Source organism: Mchenga conophoros, linkage group LG19, assembly GCF_057382185.1.
Source record: "Mchenga conophoros isolate Kocher_MC1m ecotype Shallow Benthic linkage group LG19, M_conophoros_male_GT1.1, whole genome shotgun sequence".
NCBI classification, from domain to species: Eukaryota; Metazoa; Chordata; class Actinopteri; order Cichliformes; family Cichlidae; genus Mchenga; species Mchenga conophoros.
In genome coordinates this window covers 13,924,648-13,947,840 of record NC_140544.1, presented here as the reverse complement: position 1 = coordinate 13,947,840, position 23,193 = coordinate 13,924,648, and the positions used below count along the sequence as shown (strand labels likewise).

At 38.7% G+C, this 23,193-nt stretch overlaps 1 long non-coding RNA gene across 1 annotated transcript in view; it reads right to left on the bottom strand.

Moving 5' to 3' along the window:
• Positions 1 to 22,454, bottom strand: part of LOC146551897 (uncharacterized) — a 30,971-nt gene extending 8,517 nt beyond the window's left edge. The window contains exons 1-2 of the long non-coding RNA XR_014889862.1: positions 22,224 to 22,454; positions 1,734 to 1,848 (exon numbers count right to left, since the gene is read on the bottom strand). This is a non-coding gene — a long non-coding RNA (uncharacterized LOC146551897). The remainder of the gene's footprint in view (positions 1 to 1,733; positions 1,849 to 22,223) is intronic.
• Positions 22,455 to 23,193: the final 739 nt, after the last annotated feature.

The following is a 23,193-nucleotide window of genomic DNA, read 5'->3' as shown; positions in this document are numbered from 1 at the left end:
TAGTGACATTACCATTAAAAATGCTAAATATGGCATTAAGTAACAAATCTGCAACAAAAGCATTCTGTTCCTGCATGACAAAAAAATCACTTCTATGATAATATTAGCTAAAATATAATATTAGAGCTATTAGTTTCCCTCAGCAACCAGCTGCATATAGACACTCTTGAATAGAAATGAAGTAGTGTAAATAAATGTATACTTCCTAATGTGTAATGTTCCTAATGTGCTTTACAATATAAAATAAGACACAACAATTAAAATGGTATAAATAGATATAAGTAAAAGAAAGCCAGCACAGATAGGATTTAAGCTTCTTTTTGAGGTATCAACAGTGTCCACAACCTTCGAAGCACAATCCCCTTTTTGTCTTTAACCTGGACTAAGGTACCACCAGCAAGTATTAATCGATTGACCTCAAAGACCTCGGAATCACGAATGGATGTAGAAGTTCTCTAATACGTGGAGACATCTGACCACAAACAGCTCTAAAGCCTTTACCATAATCTTATATTGAACTGTAAACATCATGGGGAGCCAGTGTAAAGAGGACAGAGCTGGGATCACGTGGGACCTTTAGAGGAACTGGTGAGAAGCTTTGCAGCAGCATTCAGGACCGTCTGTAATCACAATCAGGCTGTAACAAAATGTTAAACAAGCATATGTAAAATACCACAACACCTCCAAATATTATGACGGATTTCCCACTTTCGAGTTTTGTACCGACTTTATAATCAGTTTCATTCTTTAGCACACTGTGATTGCTTGTCCCTGCTCAGGGTTTTGTGAGTGTGATATCAAAATAACCTTTATATTAAAAAAAAAAAATTTGACATTATGATATTCTAATTATAAATTTGCACTCACTTTTCTGACAATCCGTCAGAACAAAGAAAGTGAGAATGTTGAATGTTCTCTCAGCTGCCTTCTGCTTGTACAAAAACACTCGTGGGCCTTTCACCAAACATCAAAAACGTATTATTCTCTTTTATTTTTATTTTTTTTAGCTTAGCGCTTGGTGAACAATATATAAAATATAAAAAAAAAAAAACATAGCTTGAAACATTCAGTGCCAAATGCATGAAATAGCAATAAGATTACAGACTAGACAAAAATAAGTTAGTTCAACAAAAATAAGTCATAATCTAAGTAGGACACTTGCTGTCTGATTAGTTGGTACAGACGTGACTGGTCTGCACACTTTCAGCTTTAGTTCAAGATGTTTAGTTCACAAAAGCAAAATTTAAACATTGCAGCCATTTCTATAAATATTTCCTATTTATTTCCATTTTTAATACTTAAATGTAAATGCGTTGTTCCATCTATTGAGATGCTCTCCCAGGCCGTTACTGCAGCCACGTTTAGTTGCAGCTAATTTGGAGTCGCTCTGCTTTCGGTATCTGAAAACCATGCTCTATCTTGTTGAGATCAGTTAACTAACTTGGTCACAGAAACTTCTGCTACTTATATCAGTAGTAGTCACATCATCAATAAACACTAGTAACCCTGTTCCAGTGACAGACACACATGTCTGTCCCATTGCCTCCACCATATTTGACAGATGATGTGACATGCTGCTGATCATTAGCTGTTTTTTTTTTCTGGGAAAATGTTGTCTGTCCTTCCTGTTCTTGAATGCAACCAGTTATTTGCACCTTGCTGTAAACCCTCTGTATTTCCATACATGAAGGTATCTCTTGATTGTTGACTTTGAAAGTCACAGGACCACTAACCTTCTCAGCAGTATTCTTGACTTGGTTAACTGATGTGGAAGATCACAGAAATCTTGCCTTGCTTGTCTTCTCTGGTATTCCAGAGGCATCTGCTGTGCCTCAAGGATACATAGCGCTAAATGTAAACATAACGAAAGAAAGCTTTAATTTCAAGTTGAAAGAATAACAATAAATGTGTAAAACTGACACCAAATCCAAACTGGTGAAAGAAAACTGTTACTTTGACTGTACTGAACATTTAGCTGTCTTTTAAATAAACACCACACAGATCAAACTAATTCCTAAATCACAGATGTTGTGTGGAAGCTCTTCAAGGGAGTTTTTTAATTGAGTTCATTTTTATTTCTTCAATATGTGCAATTACGGTGTGATACAAACATAATAAATTCAATAGCTACTTATCATCATAACTGAAAAACAATGTGATTTTTTTCTAGATAGTTATATCACCTCAAATTGTGTACAAATATAGTTTTGCCATTGCAAGAGTAAATTCAAATACTTCTGGAGGGTATAGTTCAACTTTCTCTAGTATATCTGGACTCGAAATTTCCCAAATTAAAAGACCTGCATCTATGTATAGCCACTACTTTGTCAGCCTGGTTATTGCAGTAATCACATTATTTTAATGATTCGTGTCATTGTTAGTTAGGAGAAAAAAAGGAACATATATTTTTAACTACAACAAAAAATTATCGAGAGATTCTGAATAGCCATCTGTGGTCTTCCCCAATTGTTTGTAAATGGCTGCTGCTGGTGTTAACTATAGAGAATAGGGCAAATGTGTCCTATAGTCAACATGTGGTTCAATTTAATGCAAAATATCAACTTTTCCTGATTTAATTTTTTTGCCACAGAAACACTGTTGCATGTAGTTTCAAGGCACTTCACTGTAAATTGGCTGTTTGACTCCCAAATAGTTACAGGATTCTGAAGTTGGAGGAGTGGTTCCCAGTTTAAACCACATCAGACAGTAACAATCAGACACATTTCATTGAATTTGCTTTTTTGTACTTTCTTTTGAATATCAAGAAGCAGAGTTTTAAAAAAAAATGATGAAGAACATTTACAGTATGTATTGAGCTGAGATGATGTTGTAGTTTTCAGAGCTTCACTAACAATATAGAAACAGTTCAGCTCCTGTGACTGTTGCTCCACTGAGGATTCAACGTCATGACAAGCGAAGGAAGATGAGAACAGAATACAGACAATCCAGACTTTACCCCTTGGTAAAGGGGGTCTCATTAGTTTGTAAGAGCTTCGTTTTTCTGGTTAGCACTATCTATTTCTAGCGTCTGTGTCAGAGAGAGATGGCCAGAAAAGGAAGCTGAATTAGGAAAAAAAAAAAAACACAGCAAATTAGAGGAGAAAAGTAAAGGTGGATGCAGACAGAACACCTGCTGGTTTGCTCTGAGCTATAGGTCAGTTTTAGGTCTCTCAATTTTTTACTACCTGTCTGCTGGCTATAGTTTGACTGGCAGGATCCGCTCTCCCTGGAACATCACCTGCCCTTAACTTGTCTGACACATATTTGTACTTCTTTCATGTGTATTCTTTGTAACCACAAAGTTTATTTCATTACGTATCCCGTTACCCTAACACAAATCATCACCAATAAATATCCAGCCATAACCCTAACCTGAGACGAAGTCAGACCTCTGTCATTTCAAGGTATGTAAAAAAGTAAGGGTGAATTGCCTTCTTCTCAAGGTCAAAGACTCAAAATGGTCCTCACAAAGGCAAGAAAAATATACACACACGTCTATAACAGTATGTCTTCCAAGCTTTGGTATTTTCTTTAATACCAGATACCTGAAGGCTCTTACAGTTTTCTTTCTCATTTTCCCTGGCCTTTTTTCCAATCCGAATTTAAATTGCAAAAAGTTTAAAAATAAATAAATAAAAGGACAATGACAATGTGATGTCATTTTCACTTTAAATCCTGCTGGATTCAGTTGAGGGTCAAGTAAGGTAAAGCTAGGAGAGTAAAAGTAACAATTTAAATGGGCATTGTAATGATCACTTCATTAACCTTCAAAGATATTTAAAATGCAATCGCTGAAAAAAAGCTATAATGAGTAAGGCAAGGTTATAAGTATGTCAAGTGGTTGTGCTCTTAATAACTTGTTCTAGTACATCAAGTCTGGTGCTTTAAAAGCCCATATAGCCTGTATTTATTAATAAATAGGGGCTCAATCAATTTGCCTCCGTAACTCCCTTCTATAGTAAATCTACAGTGATGAAAGTTTGAGTTGTCAACTTTTAATGGTTCATGCAAAAAAACTCAAGGACAGGACCCACTGAAAAATCATTAAAAGGTTTTGCTGAACACTTTGAGACTTACCTTCGCTTCCCACATGCATCAGTGAGCGTTACCTTTGTTCCAATGCGTTGTGGGTTCAGGTAATCAGATATTGCTTTTACAGGGGAGGTTATGGGTGAATGTTCATTGCTTTGCACAGGCAGAGATGCAGGTAAGGGTACTCTGTTTCACCACAGCCTTGAGTGTTTCTTTAGAAGTATATATAAGTAAGGATTAAGAATTGTTGGTGATTGTAGATGAACACCAGGCATGCCAGTGAAATCTGGGGCACCCACACCTACTTCTGGGAGGAGATAGACATCACTAACTCAAATACACCCACACACATATGCATACAACAGAGCGGGAGAGATAGAGCGGGCATAAGAGAGAGAGCAGATCTGAACCTGAGAGGACGAGGGGACGGTTACACAAATTCTGTCTCCTGGATAAAGCAGAAAAGTAATTTCTTTCACACTGACTAACAGAGCACGTTTTCTTTCTTGCAATGTGTCACTCTATAATTTACATTACAGACTTATTTCATCGTGTTTTTATGTTCCACCTTCACAACAGTATTTTTTACATTTGTCACTGTTAAGGATTCCAGATACACTCAGACATTTTTTTTCTCCTCACAGAAAATGTATTCAATTTGTATGAAAAACAAGAATCCATCCCTCTCAGCCTTATCTAAAAACGGAAATGTAAAATTTTCTAAAAGGGCTAAGATGAGGAATAGAGAACTTAAGCTGACACTCTCATTTCTCTCTGCTTCTTCAATAAACAGAATGAAATGGAATAGAAAGGCTTGGAGCAGACAAGGGCAGTGGATTACAAAACTGGGATTGTACACCTTAGAGTGAGTCCACAGTAATCAGTACACTGCTTAAGACATCAAAACTACAAAATAATATGCAGGATTGTCAATAATTATTATACTCCACCGCTTGAGCTTTGGTTTCTCCTTGTCTGATGTTCAGACGTTACAGATGTTCAGTTTAAAACCGACCACATACATACACCCGAATGTAAGCAGATTATTCGGGATAATTGTTTGGCCTGCTGTGGCACCTCTGCTCTTTCACGTTGGAAAAAGGACAAAGGTGAAGTTATGAGATCAAAAAAACACAAAAGAATAAAGGGCAACAACCTTGGTTTTCATCTGAAGGTGCTCTCTGTTGTAGCAGATGTGATGATTGACACATGACATATACTGAGTGGTAAACAGAGACCTCTCCTAGTATCAGAGGCATGCTATTTTCATTTTTGCTTTGTTTCTTTAAGCCCACACATTGCTTGTCTTAATTTTATGCCGAGGATTTTAGGCCACCACTGCTATGTTTCACAAATATTTTCGCCTGAGGTTACACTGAAACCTTTGAATGGCTCGGCCACTTTTACACTTGCTTGGTTAATTCGAGGCTGAGAAAAGTTTCCTGTGTCTGGGAGCTTCTTGGATCCTGGATGAATGGATTAGACTCCATGGTAGCTTACATAATTCATAAAAGTGTAAAATATGACTGTAATCATACTCAAGATGGCAGTGAAGACCATATCATTTCCAGATGTGGGAAAACAACCATTACTGTTTCAGCAAAAGCTACAAATCAGGCAGAAATATACCGACCGAGTGCTCAGTGAATACCTCAGGCAGCAGAAACCCAAGAAAGAGGAGGAAGGCGAGGAACCATCATGGAAGGACAGGCCCCTGCACGGTATGTACCACCGGCAGATAGAGGAGGCGACTGATATCCAGAAATCCTACCAGTGGCTGGACAAAGCTGGACTGAAAGACAGCACAGAGGCACTAATCATGGCAGCACAAGAACAAGCTCTGAGTACAAGATCCATAGAGGCTGGATCTATCACACCAGGCAAGACCCCAGGTGCAGGCTGTGTAAAGATGCCCCCAGAGACAATCCAGCACATAACAGCAGGGTGCAAGATGCTAGCAGGCAAGGCATACATGGAACGCCATAACCAAGTGGCCGGCATAGTGTACAGGAACATACACTATGAGTATAACCTGGAAGTCCCGAGGTCAAAATGGGAGATGCCCCCAAGGGTGGTGGAGAATGACCGAGCTAAGATCCTGTGGGACTTCCAGATACAGACGGACAAAATGGTGGTGGCTGACCAACCGGACATAGTGGTGGTAGACAAACAGAAGAAGACGGCCGTAGTGATCGATGTAGCGGTTCCGAATGACAGCAATATCAGGAAGAAGGAACACGAGAAGCTGGAGAAATACCAAGGGCTCAGAGAAGAGCTCGAGAGGATGTGGAGGGTGAAGGTAACGGTGGTCCCCGTGGTAATCGGAGCACTAGGTGCGGTGACTCCCAAGCTAGGCAAGTGGCTCCAGAAGATCCCGGGAATGACATCGGAGATCTCTGTCCAGAAGAGCGCAGTCCTGGGAACAGCTAAGATACTGCGCAGGACCCTCAAGCTCCCAGGCATCTGGTAGAGGACCCGAGCTTGAAGGATAGGTGCCATTCATACAGGTAACGAGTGGGGGACAGAAAAGCTTCTTACAGAAGACGTTACAGGTCTGTGAGAGCCAGAGATTTTCCTTGTTTGAGGTGACCAAATACTTATTTTCCACCCTGATTTACGAATAAATTATTTACAAATCCTACCATGTGAATTCATGGATTTTTTTTTCACATTCTGTCTCTCACAGTTGAAGTGTACCTCTGGTGCAAATTATTGACCTCTGTCATCATTTTAAGTGGGGGAACTTGCACAATCGGTGGCTGACTAAATACTTTTTTGCCCCACTGTATGTATGTATATATATAGTGAAGGAGATATAAATTGGATACACTTTCACACACTTTTGTACATGCAGAAGGTCATTTAAAGTACTATTACAGTGTCCAGTAGGGACTATCTAAAGCACTGCAGGCCACTGAAAGCTGTTGATGCCCACAGCAACTTACCCAGTTGGTGGGCTATCTAACAGCTGGTTGGGAGAGATAATGGAAACTGTGTGTTTCTGTACATTTCTAAGTGGACCTCAGGCAAAATTAATGTGCACAGTACCTCATGACTGTTCTGATTTACTTTCCCCCCCTCACACTGGATTGGGTTTCTTCAAGTTAATTAAGGATTTTTAGCTATAACAAAAAAAAAGTTTGACTGTATGAAAACAGCTGGGGAAACTCGATTTGTCACACTGTATTTCCTCAAACTCGTTGGAAGGTACCTTCCAAAATCAAAATGTTCCTGTGTGCTTCCTATGGTTAGACATAAAATATGCAAAAGTGTTGTCCACCTTCAAAAAACAAATATGTCATATTTGCAAAGTGATATTGCAATATAAATTTATGCTAAACCAATTACCAGCCAAAGACAGAGACATTTTCTAACATTTAATGTTTGGACACCGCGTTTTAACCAAAATTTAACCATGACTGAAACTGAAATTTAAGAGTAGTCTCAAAAAACATTCACACTTCATTTTTCTGGTGAAAAATCAAATGTGTTTGACCCCCCTCATTTATTCATCGCTCCTATAATGCATTTGTAACTTGACTAATACAATTTTAGGCAATTCGAGTGCAATTTAGTTGCAAAAATGTAAATTCTAACAGAAAGGGTTCAAAATTATAATGCAGGATGTTGCTGCTAAAACTCAGGTATTTCAAACCATTAAGTTTTCTCTACATGGACGATATTAACTATGTTTTAGAAAGTAGTGGATAAAACCATTGACCATTAATGTTAAAATATCTCCCATGGAAACAGAGGAAAGAAGAAGAAAGCATTCAATTTTTCATGGCATGTTTTGTTTTTCAGTATTTCTGCTTCCAGATTGTACAATGTGGACATACTTTATGTTTTTACGCCTTGCAGAAGCTTGGAAGCAGCACACACTATTTGTCGTTGCTGAATGAAACCTACACTCTGCTGACCAGTATATTTTATTCTGCTGCAGGTATATCTGTGAGCCATAACAGTCACCCATATTTCTCTCAGAGGTTTTCCGTGGCACCCATGCAAGCTCTGCACCTCCAAGGCTGTTGCTGTTTTGGTGACTCCCCCTCTGCATCCCTCTAAAGTACATCGTAAAGACTTGATTTACACCCTTTGTCTTCACATTGTTCTCATTTCTTCCCCTTTTTTCCACTCCCTCTTTTTGTGTTTTTGCCCCTGCTCATTAATTCACAACCTGCAGCCATGTGGGTAACACTTATCCGAGAATAAAGAGCAGGAAACAGGAGAAGTGAAGAAGACAGAAAGTTCATGAGCCGAGGGCACATCAGAGCATTGTTGTGGGAAAGCCACAACTTTGCTGTCATTCTAACTTTCGGACATGAATATTAAAGGATTCCACCACCTTAGGGGTTGAGGCACACTTCATAAAAAATGAAAGAATGTGCCATTCAACATTAGCAACAATGGAATGAGTGTCCAAGTGCATTCCAATTAAAAACTTAAACACGAAACAAAAGAGTAAAATAACGCAAAGAGATGTGATCTGGAAACCAAGCTGATATGTTGCAATATGTCATCAAACCGTACTATTTAGACCATTAAATGACCATAATAATGACATGACAGGACAATTTTTAAATTGTGAAATCATGTATGTTCAGGATCAATCAGCAAGGCTCAGTTTAATTAACGCTGGTTCATTAATGCAGTCTCATTCTGCAAATGGCAATGGGCAAATGTCTAGTTTTACTCAATAGAAACTGTAGATCGAGTATTTTTTTGCATGTGTTTAAACCATTTAATGATTTTGAGGCTACAGCTGCCACCACTCTAATTTCTTCATTCTGTGGTTATCCATCCATTTTCTTCTGCTTATCCGGTCCAGGGTCTGTGAGAGACACAGCTGCTGGGAAACCAACCAGACAAAGTAGTAGCTGACAAGGAACAGAAGACCTCAGTTGTTATAGATGTAGCGATACCAGCTGATTGCAACATCGGGAAAAAGGAGCAATAGAAAATAGAAAAGTACCAGGGGCTGAAGATACAACAGATGTGGAAGGTAAAGTCCAAAGTGTCCCGGGGTAAAAGGAGAATTAGGAGCTGTAACTCCCAAACTGGAAGAGTTTGTGCAGGTTTCAAGCACAACATGAAAGTTAAAGACTTGAGGGTTGTGTGCAGTATGTGACCACATACAGTAATATCCTCTCAACTGATAAGATGTGTTTTTTCTGTGACCAGCAGAATGTTCCTATGTGCCATAGCACTACTAACAAAAAGTATTAGTTTACAAGGAAATTAACATAACTTATTGTGCCAGGCTACCACCATGTAGTATAAATTATAGTCATAGAGCCATTCCAATTATCTTTTATTTTTAAGTTGTTTGTCACAAATAAGGCCACTTTAACCTGTAGAACATTTTAATGAGTATTTCAACTTCTCACAAAATTTCAACATTTCACTAAGACTTCATAAATAACTGATTGACTATGTAATTATTGGCAAATCAATTCATAATAAAATGAACTAAGTGGCGGGTGTTTTGTGAAACAGTCAAACCCAGCAAGGGACACGATGCTGCAAAGCAAAGTCAGACTTATAGTGAGTTGTACCTGTCACTGCTCCAGGATTCTGAATCTGTGTGTGACCAGTGAGACTGCAGGAAGAGAGAAGGATGGCTTAATTTATGGAAAAGCACATCTGTTCCTAATTAACAGTAACTCGTGTTCAAGCGCCCTCATCTAGACAGAGTGGCAGCATGAGCATTAGCAGGACCCAGAAAGTGAAGGAGCTGAACAGAAGTCAGTCATTCGTTAACTATTTACACACATCCTTTTCTTTACTTCACATGTGATTCATAACTTTCCTTTCTGTATCAAAATAGCCACAACAACAAAAATGCAAAAGATCATCCTCTAGCAAGAGATTTCACTTGAGCAAGTAAACGCACCAGCATATGCACAGCTTTGCAGACCATCATCTTTGTGTTGTTGCACGTCATAAATTACCAACCTTAGTGCTTGTGTACAACGCTAGTAGTCAAAAGTTGTGTGAAGTTATGTGAGAAGACCTAGTCTTAAAACTTGGGTTGAGTGTCTAGTCCAAGTCTATTCCAAGGAAGAAGAAAAACACAACACACAATATAACTAGGCTCCATATTAACAGCCCAGCATGCTGGTTGATATAAATCCTAGTACTACTGCCCTTTACTGAGACAATGACATTTAACTTGGAGCTTGCTGATTAGGGATTCTTGTGCTTGATGTGCTCTGAGGCGCTCCAATTAGAGCAAGCACACAATTATTTCTCCACAAAATGTTGCCAATAGTCCTTTAGCAAAACAATTTAATCTCAAAATATAATTACCTCAGGCACCCTTTCAGTGCTTTTAGAACAATTCACCTATGAGAGCTAAAAAAAAAACCTACTAGGTTTCTGTCACTGTATAATAATGTCTTTTACCCCTACTGTACCTCCACAGCTTACCAGCTTTAGCCCTCGAGGTACACGTTTCCTAAATTAGGGAAAGTGACAGTACAGTTGAGTCTGTTTTATCCTTCAGCGCCAGAGCATACCTCCGGGGTATAGTTCTTATTATACTGAGAGGAAAATGGCACTGTTTGTGAAATGAACTGTCAACATTACACTGCTGATTTGCCATACCCTTCACTAACTGCACATCTAAAATTAGCTCATTTAAATTTGTTTACCAGTGTTGTTGGAACTGGACTGAAAAATCAAACAGGTCATCTAAATGCTTTCAGACAAACAAACATAGTTTTGGGTGCTTCTGCAGCAAATACCCATTCCCCACATGGTTTTTGTCAAAAATGAAAATATAGCTAATATCGAGCCAAGTATGACCTCATATTCAATATTGTTTACTCTAAATATTTTCAAGTCATTTCTTTGTTAGGCAACAATATGCATCAAAGGTGCTGTGTACCCATGTTGCCTGTGGTTTGTTCAGTAAATCCAGTAAACTCAAATGATTATTGACCTGCTGTGTCTACACAGCTCTTGTATTGACTAAACTCTTCTGTTTCTGATTCAAAATTGGATTGTTCTTGGGATTGTTATCCTGTCTGAGCTCCAGAAATCCTCAAACCTAAATCATTAACATGCATGTAAAACAGACCAGGATCCTGTCAAAATAGGATTCTGCAAAAAGTGAAATGGAGGTGGTCTTGTTGTGCATAATAATGAGGATTATTAACATTCAGGTTAAGTTCCAGGAAGTTGCGAGAGAATCCCTGGAGGATTTAAAACTCTCTGGTTTCATAAGTTTAAAGTGACTTCGCTTTGAGGTTTTGTATCTTAAGCCTTAAAGTTGGCAAGTCTGCAAACTGGCATCACATGCTGACTAACTCAGTGCAAAGCTGGTTTTCCGTGGCACAGAAAGGGCTGCACATACAGCTTACCTCCAGAACCTGAAAACTGATTATGTGCCTGTCACATGTACTTAAATACAACTATGCTGTGTAGAGCTGTTTACCACAAAAAACTTCACCAGATCAGATTTTTGGGTTTTTGGGCCAGTGATTGATGTGCCCAATTGATCTGCAGCTCTAAACAGGAAGTAAATTCACTTAGTCAAGAAGGGTTGATTTCTAGTTTCTCTTTTCTCTGTGGTTGAAGCGTCAGATTACCCATTTAGAATGCTAATTTTCAGTTATCTGCTTTTATCCTTCCTTCCGGCTCTTTGACACAGAAGCATGCAAAACAGAGTTACAAAGAAGAGTTTGTTTTTAAAGATTTGAAACAATCTTTGTTGGGTGTAACTATCTGAGAAATGGTTCATGTGCTGCTACACTGTTAGCTGAGGCTGCTGAGCAGAAAACTCAGTCCATCAAAATTACAGCTGACAATATGACTAATTGTCACAAAGTATGATTTATTCATGTTTTTAAGAAAACATAGGTGTGCGTCCTTTAGCACGTTTAGAAACACTGCTAAACCTTTTATTGCTTTTTTTGCAGGGGAGGCAGAGGGTTACTTTTGGAGGCTAGTGACATGTTTAACTGGCCAGTTCTGGGCCCTGAACCATATTTTTCACAAAATTGCAGTTGAAAAAATAGAAGAAGTTTCAGGAACTTAAAGAGGGGAATTAGACACTAATTTATATGCTGCTGAAATAGTACATGGACTAAAAGAAGTTCACTCAGAATAACATCACTGAGCGATGCAGTCGTGAGTTCTCAGAATCGGCTATCTGAGCACAGGAACTGAACTGCATGCCCGTCGTCCTCATCGGGGTCTTGACCTGACTCCAGCTCGTCGCCGTAACAGACTTGTGTGGGCAAATGCTCACATTCGATGGCGTCTGGCACGTTGGAGAGGTGTGCGCTTCACGGATGAATCATGGTTCACATTGTTCAGGGCAGATGGCAGCTGAGAATGTCCCAGTTCTTGCATGGCCAGCATACTCACCGGACATGTCACCCATTGAGCATGTTCGGGATGTGCTTGACCGGCGTATACGACAGCGTGTACCAGTTCCCACGAATATCCAACAACCTCGCACAGCCATTGAAGTGGAGTGGACCAACATTCCACAGGCCACAATTGACAATCTGATAGACTCCATGCGACGATGTGTTGCACTGCATGAGGCAAATGGTGGTCACACCAGATACTGACCGGTTCTGGGTCCCCAGACCCCCAATAGCGCAAAAAACTGCACATTCCAGGGTGGTCTTTTGTTGTGGGCAGTCTGAGGTACACCTGTGCACTACTCATGATGTCAGATCAGCATCCTGATGTGGCACACCTGTGAGGTGGGATGGATTATCTCAATATAGCAGATGTGCCCACTACCACACATTTGGACTGATTTGTGACCACTGTTTGGGAGGGATGGTTATATTGTGTATCTGGAATGAATTTTAGGTCTCTACGTCCATCCCATGGGGAATGGGAGCAGTAACAAAGGTGTTGCGTTTATATTTTTGTTGAGTGTATATAAATGGCCCACCCTGTATAGGTTGTGTAATGCTAACAACCTGCGCAGTGACTGCATGTAAGTGAAGGCAGCAGCATCCTTTTTCTTGTTTTATTTGTTTATAGCTCTATTTTTAATAGTCTTTACTGAAGAGAACTGTGGTGCACATTTTCAGATTAAAAGGGAGAAAGGATGGGAGGAAACAAAGACAGACAGCCACATCCTCATCCTCTCTGCTTTAACTCCTACAAGAGTCTGCTTCCTTTGATTAATGAACTCTCCAGCTCAAGGATAAATTTATGTAACTCACACAGATTTATCTCATTTCTTTCTGCAGCAGTGCCCTAACCCAAGCAGAGCACATTTCCTGTGTTCATTGTGTTCCTTGTTATTCAGTATTTCAAAGTTATTCCATTCAGTCATGGAAAATTAGATAAAATCCATCAATCACTTTCTCAAGGTTTGTGAAGAACATGTCTCTGTTATCACCAATCAACTGTGGCATCAGAGTCTTGGTTTTTTATGTCAAGTCTTGATAATTAATGTATAAGTTAATAGACATCAGTGCGTTTTTATATTAGGATAATCGATCTTCAATCATTTCTAATTAAAGGAGAATCCTGGTGTTTGTCTACCTGATGTGGCTACCATGAAAGCAGACGGAGAGCTTCATGTGCCAGTGTGCCACACACACTGAGGCTGCAGAGCAAGACAAGGACTATAATCACCAGCTGCTCTCGAAGACACTGAGTCTGAAGTTTTAACCGTGTAATGAGAGACCCACTGGTTTACTTGTCATAAAGCGAGCCTACACATATCTGCAGAGGAGTAGCTTTCATACAGTGTTATCCATCAATCCTTGATTCTAAGAAATCATGGATGTGGCTCCTTGTGCACATGCACATTGTTTCAGCCCTAGCAGGCCTACTGTGTTTTTCTGCATGGGTGTGTCCTGGTTTTCCTAACTCAGCTGCCACCTCATTTCTCCTGTGGAGACAGTGCACAGCTGACTCCACTCAGTAATCAGCACTGAGTAGAAAAGCTGAGGAGAGGAGTCAACCAGCCCCAGTGGGCCAGCTTCAGCGCTGTGTTGAGCTGCTAGGCAGTAGTTATGTTCTCCAGCTAACGGGGGAGTATTAATTTTATTTTGGTAATTCTGTGATTTTAACTTTTTCTTTTTTTTTTAAGAACCAGCACTCTGGCTTTGTTGATCTGTTTCTTTTGATTTTATCGAAACAAGATTATTTATCCCCCTCACTTTATTTTCCTTTTCCTGGAGTGGAACACATACAGACAGGCACAACTCCCTGCCTTACAGCCACAAATAACATTTCTGTGGAAAACCTTTCCTCTGTTCTAGAGACTCTGGAAAATGAAGAGTGATACGAATCTAGGAAAACTTCCAGCTGGTCTAATCATCTGCTCTTTCTTTTGTGCACGCTCAACAGTCTCAGCACTTTGTGAAATAGTCACAACTTTTCATTTATTGATTTGTTTTTCTGGACGTCAATTTTCACACATTGCATGTTCCTGAACTTAATTTTTCATCTTACCCCTCTTTGATGTACTCATTTACAGTCACTGACCACTTCATTAAGTACACGTTTCTAGTAATGAGTTGGAACATCTTCTGCTTTAGAACTGCTTTAATTCTTGGTATAGAGTCGATAATGTTTTGGAATCATTTCCGAGACTTTCGTTGGTATTGACATGATGGTGACATACAGTTGCTTGAAGATGTTTCACCTCTCATCCGAGAAGCTTCTTCAGTTCTAAGGTTCAAATGGTGGAGAGTCCCAGATTTAGGTGTGAAAACGGGTATGGGTCACAATCAGCCAGGGTTTCGGGTGAGCTCATTGTGAAACCTGGCCCCACCCTATCATGTGATTTCCTGAGGTCAGATGACCCAGGTGTGAATGGACGTTAAGGCGTCTGGGAGGGGATCTCAAAAGTGGATTATAGATGGTAGACAGTTGGTGTCGTAAGCCACCGCCTCTGTTCAAAGATGGTCGCTCACAGTGGACCTAAATGGCTTCTTTCACTCCTCTTTCAAACCATCCATCTTCTCTGTCCAAAAAGTGAACATTGGCATCTTTGAAAGAGTGACCTTTGTCCTTTAGATGCAGATGGACTGCTGAGTCTTGTCCTGTGGAGGTGGCTCTTCTATGTTGTGCCATCCACTTGTGAAGTGGCTGTTTGGTCTCTCCAATGTAGAGGTCTGGGCATTCCTCGCTACACTTAGACTACGTTGACCTGGATGACTGAGAACCTTCACAGATGTACTCAATCACAATTGCACAACCTTCCCCAGGCCATCCTGGCCATGTCTATTAGCCAAAATGGAAAAATGCAATGTAGGTACTGAGTGACACACCTTCCACTTTATCGCTTAAAAGTCCACATTTGCAGGTTGGAATCATTGGATTGTGTCCATAAACACAAACAACTTGCATTTTCATGATATGACAAGTTTTGCTATAAGATTGAGCTGGCATGACAGTTCATCACGAGAAATCTCAACTGTGAAACAGTCAAATACCATTACTGAGAGCATTATATCTGCTAACTTTCACTTTGTAATATATACTAAATCCCAAACTTGAACTCTGCTGGATCGCTTTATAGCTGTTAATTTATGGAATAAAGTAGGACGGCTGTTGAATATTTTCCATAAAACTGTCATTTAAATAAATGATAGAAATTTAATGACAAAAGTGCCAATATATTAAAGTGAATACAAGTTTTTAAGTTTATTCTAAATCAATAAAAATAAACAGACTACCACTGGTGAACAATCCAAACCATTAATCATGTCAACCATTTTTTTTTTTTTTTTTTTATTCTTTTTTTTTTTTTTTTTTTTTTTAACTTAAGTTATCCTTGGTAATGGAAAATAAACATTTGACAGTGATTTATAGTTTAGAACTGATACAAGCAGCAGGTTTAATTGCACTCATATATATTTGATATGAACAGAACTAACAGCTCCTTAAAATGTAGCAATTCATTAAAATTGGACCCAGTGTGACACACTGGGTCTCATAACTGAGTTTGTCCACCTTCCTGATGAGGTCGCTTCTCATTTTCACGCACTGCTGTCACATACATGCAATTATTCATTGTACTTTTGGGCAGAACAAACATGTCCATTTTTAAAATCTAACGCTACGCTGTCGCAGGGTTTGCAGCATCAGTAATCACGATAACAGTGTACTTCACCATGCTGCACTCTGCACTGGCCTTGTCACACAGAGCCAGAGCAGAGATGATTTATCATCCATGACCCGATACAGAAACAGCCACTTAAAGTCCCAGGGGAGAAACTTCACGTGTCTTCATATGGACAGATCCTCATCCACACAAATCTCCACCATGACTGCAGGTTTGAAATGGAGAGAGTGAGCTTAATCTTCAAAGTCAGGGTGTGATAGGGACAGTTCATTATCCGCTTCAAGAAGAATTACATTAACAGAGTGTTAATGAGATACAGCTTAAATATAGGATAGAAAATCTTCACACTGCTGTAGAACAGTCTGTGACTTATACGCCAGGGAGAGACAATCCTGCACTATAATGTTTTCTGTGTCACCCCCGGCATGCTCAGCAGCCTTTTCAGCGTCGCACTCATAGCAAAGCAAAAAATGAAAACTAACGAGCCGTGATGAACAAATAATCATGACCTCAAACTACTTGAGGAGGAGGAATTTTGGAATCAACATTACAGATGAAGAAATGCATCATAAGAAACATGAATTGAACATTGTTTAATCCTTAAACAGATGCATCGTATGGTTTGTATTCCAATTATTCAAACAAATAACATGCCAGTTGTAATTTGTTCAGAGCTGTTTGTTTTCTAAAAGCTAGAGGCCTATGGGTTGGGATTAAAGTCAGCTTGTTCCCCCACATAAGTGTACAGTCATGGTAAAAAGGCAGAACAACGTATTTAAATGCTAAGATTTTACTTCCAAACAAATGGCTAGTCCCTACAGGTCTTAAAAATAGGTGTACACCCAGAGATGATGATGATGATGAAATGACAAGAACAAGAACCACCACCACATTATTCAAATGAGTGAGGCTGGTCAAAATTAGGTTATCCAACAACAACAAAAAACAACTCAAGATCTTAAGCACATCAGAATCCCTGAAAAACAACAGGATCAAGATCTGGCAACAGCTCAGTAAAAGTCCAGTCCTGAACCTGACTCATCCGTGATGCTGCGGCCGGACCTTAAGAGAGCTGAGCATTACTGAACGCTTTCAAACATCACTGAACTGAAGCAACGATGTGAGAGTGAGTCATACAGAATACAATTCAAATCACTTGGAGTTGCTGTTGTTTAAAGGTGATTCTAGAAGGTACTGAATCATGAGATGTACTTGGTTTTTCACACGGTGCTTCTGAATTTTGTCAATTAGGTTGTTGTTGAACTGAGGTTGCATTATACCTGATTTTTATACCTTACAAAAATAATCTTTCATGTCTTTTATGTTGCTACTACATAAAACGTATTTATCATTTATAACATTGAGATTACTTACAATTTTTTACCTACGCGTACTTTCCACAAGTTACAATGTTGTGTGTTTGGTATTGTGTTTAATCTTTAGGTTTTATAGTAATAAATGTAGTTCTCTGCTTTTCGGAAAATAAACGTAGAATTCATCTCTTTTTGGGTTTTTTCATTATATTTCCTGTTTTACTTTGATATTTTTATGGTTGTATTTCCTCAGCTGTTAAAGCCTTTGTATTGTTTCTAGTTGTGTTGTATTAGTGTTTGTTTGTTTCCTGTATGGCTGCCTGTGAGCTCATTGGACTTCTACACCAAAATAAAGTCTTATTCTTGTTGATTGAAGCCATCATCCGAGTCTGCATTTTGAGTCCACACTTTCCACTACAATATGAGATGTTTTAATTAGTCAGTCACCACGGGTATAAGCATTTCAGCATAAATTCATCTTTGCAGCGACAGGTCAGCCTATGTTATTTTAAATGACTGCTCTAAACCTCTAATAGAAAAATTACACTGCCAACTTGACATCCAACCTGCTATTGATATAGAAAAAGGGGACACTGGCATCAATTTTAAAAACACATGCAAGGAAGCAATGTTTGTGCACGAGGGACAATAACATTTTGTTCAAGTCATCTTATATTCTAGAAGACATTTCAGTTACCGGCATGTTATGTGACGTTTCCAGACACTGTGTTTTGTAAATCCTCCATTTTATCTTTTATTTCTGGACTTGAAAGATGCCATGTACGTATTTTGTTTCATTGGGACACTGGAAATCCCTGTTCATTTTCTTTTGTGGTTTTCTGATTTGTGAGGCAAATTAACTGTGAAATGAACATTAAGAGAGAAATAGAAGCATCTGTGATAAATCACCTACTGGCTCTGTCCTTGTGTCAATGTCATTACACGCGCGCGCACACACACACACACACACACACGGGAACAGAAAACGCATACACATGTGTCTTTATATCAGAGACCACACATGTTTTTATGATGTGTCCAATGGAGGAACAGTGAGACAAAACACGTTGCACGATGCAATTACAGAAATGTCACATAAATGGCATGCAATTATAAAAGTGTCTGTTTGCATGTGTGTTTGATTGCACGGGAGGATATGTTCAAATATAACTCTGACTTGTACCACATGCAAAGTTATTCTGTTGTGTTGCCAATAACAAAGCGCACAAAGAGGCAAGAGAAGGAGAAGACAGACCGTGAAAAATGAGGGTATGGAGAAAATATACATAATGGGAAAACAACAGGAAGATCTTTGCTAACAAAATTTTCATGTTAATATTTCTGGACACCTATTGCACTTTAATTTTTGTCTCATTTGCTGAAACAATTAATCAGTGAGGAAATAAATGAAAAAATTTCACAGCAAATGTAAGGAAGGCAATTACAGGAAGAAAACAGGAAACCCTGCACTACATGTACCAACATCAACACACGTTCTTGCACTGAGCTAAAAAAGGGCTTTTTTTTTTTTTTTTTTTTTTTTTTTTTACAATCAATAAGATTGACTTTCCTTAAATAAAGTTTTCAGAGATTTTTAATCAAATCTTGACATTTCATGAATACAATTTTATTTTATGATCACTCGCCAGCATCTCAGATCTAATAAAAGGTGCTTAAAGTTAAAACACTGTTCTTTTTGGGGTAGAGTGGATGCACTTTGTTGGTGTTTTTTGTTTGTTTGCTTGCTTTAATTTTATTTTTATTCCCACAGAGCCATTCTGCATTGTGGCTTGCTTTTAGCAGCATACGCTAGAGCTGATCCCAGCTGTATAACTTGAGACAGTGTCTGTCTCCTGAACCCTGATACTTGAATACTCTCCTATTCCAGTTTTTAAATTTCTATGGCCCACAAGTAAGCATGCATTCTGAGATCAAAGTGCTCTTTTACAATAATATGTTAACAGAGATGTACTTATAAAGTCTTTTTGTAACCATAGCTATCACCATCTGGTGCCATTTAGATAGAAGCCGGGTACCCCCTATACTGGGGGCAAAATGCAGTTTCACCATTTGAAGTCAGGTCTTTTATGTAAATACAGGCATGTATGGTATCCACAAAAGCTTCCAAATCTCGACATTTTCAGCCCAGTAGTGGACACGTGACTGGAGGAGGGAGTGACATAAATTTAGCAGCACTTTCTCACTTTGTACCTTCCAACTAGTGGAACTAATGTAAACAAGGTTATGTTCGTGTGATTCTATTGGCTTAAATTATTAAAAAGAGGGGTCAATCATGCAAATTGGCCAATAGAAGCCAAAGTTACGGCCCCTCAGAGTTTAAAGGGAAACGGGCTATTTAAAGAGACTGTGGGTAACTGTGCCAAAAATATTCAAAAGACAAGCATTTGTAGGCATGTAAATACAGTTAAATAATTTCTGCTGTTCAATACCTGTTCAAGAAATTTCCACTCACAGATGGTGCCAAATGTCAAAAGACTTCAAAACCATTGTAACATTTGTGTTTCACTTCAGCAGCATTCATCCTTGCACAGATAATGTTCGTATGTTGATTGAAGATACGCTTCAGTAGGCAATAAACTCCAGAAAACCAGCAAAGTGGTTATATGCAAAAATAAATAAATAAATAAAACATTGAAGAAAAATAAATCTCCCTGATGATTTTGTAAGTAACAAATAATCAGTCTCTCATGTTTTATGGTAGTTTAATTTTAATGAAAGACAGAATATCAACTGATATTAACTAACAATTTTTCTGGATTTAATTTATTTTTTGTTAATATTTTGTTAATATATTTCCATTAAAATGAAGCTACCCTTAAAAATTTGACTATTCATTTCTTTGTAAGTGAGACAACTTAGAAATTCAGCAAGCAATTATTTCCCTCCACTGTATCCTTGTTGTCTGTTTCATTATTCTGTTCTGTTACATTTTGGATTGGATCTACTGATAAAATTTATGGGAGCTTAAGAGTTAATTTAATTTAACTAATTTAACTTTTTGTTTAACAAAAAGACAGCATGGAATGATTTTCAGCATCGCTCTGAGACGGGATGTTCCTAAAGGCAAACAGTAATGTGAAGATGAAAAATGGCAGTCCTACAGAGAAAAGTAAACAACAACCAAATAAAATTATAAAACTTTCTGCTGTTTTCTGTCTTCATCATAAACAACAAAAGGTTGAGGGGTTTGAACTGTTGGTACAAAAACAAACTAGCAAGCATATTAGAACTGGTACAAATCCAGAAATAAGAAAACATCCCCAATTTTTTGGCATTTTCACATAAACTGCCAAATTCTGTGGACAAGTTCAAAAACCTTTTCTCCCAAGCTTCTAACTAATCATATAAACTTGGCAAATGATAAACCTGGCAGACTTGTCTCCTTCATCTGAGTCTTTCTTTTTGCACCATCTCTCCCTTTCTGCCTTCTCTCCATCTCTCACTTTCGACATCTAGTTAATTTCAGGGACATGAAAGGTTCTCGGCAGAACAAAGTCAGTCTTTTGTTTCCTCACATCAAAGGTTCAAAATCTCCTTTTAAGCTGCTTGATGACCGACTTTTAAAAGAGAGGGGTAGGTGGGCTCATCTGAAGAACAGAGAGAAGAGTTGACACTGGAAATAGATCAGAAACAATGCTCCCTCTCCATCCCATCGCTCTTCCTGGTAATTCTAATTCCAACATCCAGAGAAGTTTTGTAATGTCAACTTCAAATTAAGAGAAGGAACAAGTGAGGAAAAAGGCAATAATGAAGACAGATGGCAGTAAGATAGAGGAAACATATCTCTGTATATGTCAAGGTGACATATACAAGTCATTTACATTATTATGATACTGCCATCATCACCAGTGAGCAGGAGGGCAGAGCACCTGTTTCTTTTGAAGCTTTGCTTGTGTTTCCCTGTTTTGTTTCTGTAACATAAACAATTAAACACTGTCATCTGTCAAACTGAAATTGTTCCAGATTATAGAAAAAAGTGTCTTATATTTGAGCCAGCATGCATACTAGTTTCTAATTCAGTTGGGCTAATGATCCCTTCATTATCGTTTTACAGGCCAACTGAATTTTATACTTTGTTGATGGCCAATCAGCTGTCTTCCACTGACTAGCTTTGAATCTAATTTAGATACAGTTAAACTGCAAGAATGTCTTTTGTAAAAGAGGAACTGGGTAAAATTATAAATATGAAAAAAATATATATTAAATATTAAAGGAATCACACATGCTGGATGCATGGAACAGGCTGGGAGCACAAATGGCTATGGCAGTGCTTACACGTGTTATAGAGTTAAGGGATATTCTTAAGCATTCTGAAATGACATTTTCACTTTGGCAATGTCATGTATGTTAAGGTGAAGGTTTCGCACAAGGTAATGTATCACTAGCTCTTTTTAGGGCCATTTTTGTACATGTAAATTGAGTTGACCATGGTTCAGATGTTAGAGCAGGTTCTCTTGTAGAACTTAACAGCCTATTTTTAAAAAACTTTATTTAGGTGGGGATCTGAAGTCCATAAAAATCTAAACAGGGAATTCATAGAGAAGTTAAAAATCTTCTTTAACCTGTTAGCAGTCGGACGTACCGCCCACGGTACATTGGATGGTTTAGGGGACTAATTGGTTACGTACAAAAACTTATCAAAAAAGAAGCTAAACATGTTATATATATTTGGAAAGCTGAGATTCTCGTGATTCGAACGATGTAAAGCATTTCAAGATAGAATCAACATAGCAGGTACAATTAGTGTTTATGTCAGGCTGCCAACATCGAAAAAAAACAATAACAATAAGGTCTGTACTCACATATAAAGCACCTGTTAGTCCACTGGTTCATAATATTCCAACAAAAACGGTGTAGTTAGACTGCCAAGAGTCCAGGCAATCCAAATCAGTCCAATATTTAGTCTCTGAGACATTTATATGTTGATAAACATCCACTGAATGTAATAGTATTGTTTCAAAGTAGCCGGCGAATAATCCTATTTTCGGTGCTTCCTGAAGCATTAGCAGCTCTTGACATGTAAATATTCCGGGTATTTTGATCTCAAAATGGCCGCTGACCTCTGCACTTTCGATTGACACCTCATTTGAACCAATGGGTGCTTCACACAGGTGTGAACAAGCAGCGATAGCCAAACACAGCTGGTGGTCAGCGGTCTGGCCAGCCCCCCTTTGATGGGCAGTAACTTCTTCCAATTGTGGCAGAGTGTCAAAATGATTGGCGTATCAGATAGCCAATGATCTTTAAAGAAGATTGATATGCAGCTTAAGGGGGAGGACACTTGTTTTCCACCTTTAATTTGCATGCGCAAAAGGTTTTTGTCACTCGTGCGCTTTTGCGTAAACTTTCATAGCGACGACAGCGTCTGTGTTCATACAGCATTTTGAGAGAACTTGCGACCAAAGGAGCTTTGTAAGTACAAAATGGCAAAGAGGAAAACTTACTTCTCACTGGAAGAAGTCCTCGAACAATGCACTCGGCGTGACAGTGATCAGTCGGAGGAAGATATTTCCGAAGAAGACAGTGATGTTTCCTTTGTTGACTCGGTAGCAGAGGATATTTTTTTGGATGGAGGAGACGCTACTCTCGACATGTAAGTGTTTATTATATCATACAATGATATTACTGTTTGTATGTGTGCCTTTGTGTGTGTGTGTGCGCGCGCCTGCTCCTCTGTGTGTTTGATGCGTTTTTACTAACTCCTGCTGTGTTTATATTGTTTGTTTGTGTGTGTGCATCTTTGTGTTTTGATTGTGTTCTTACTAACTCACG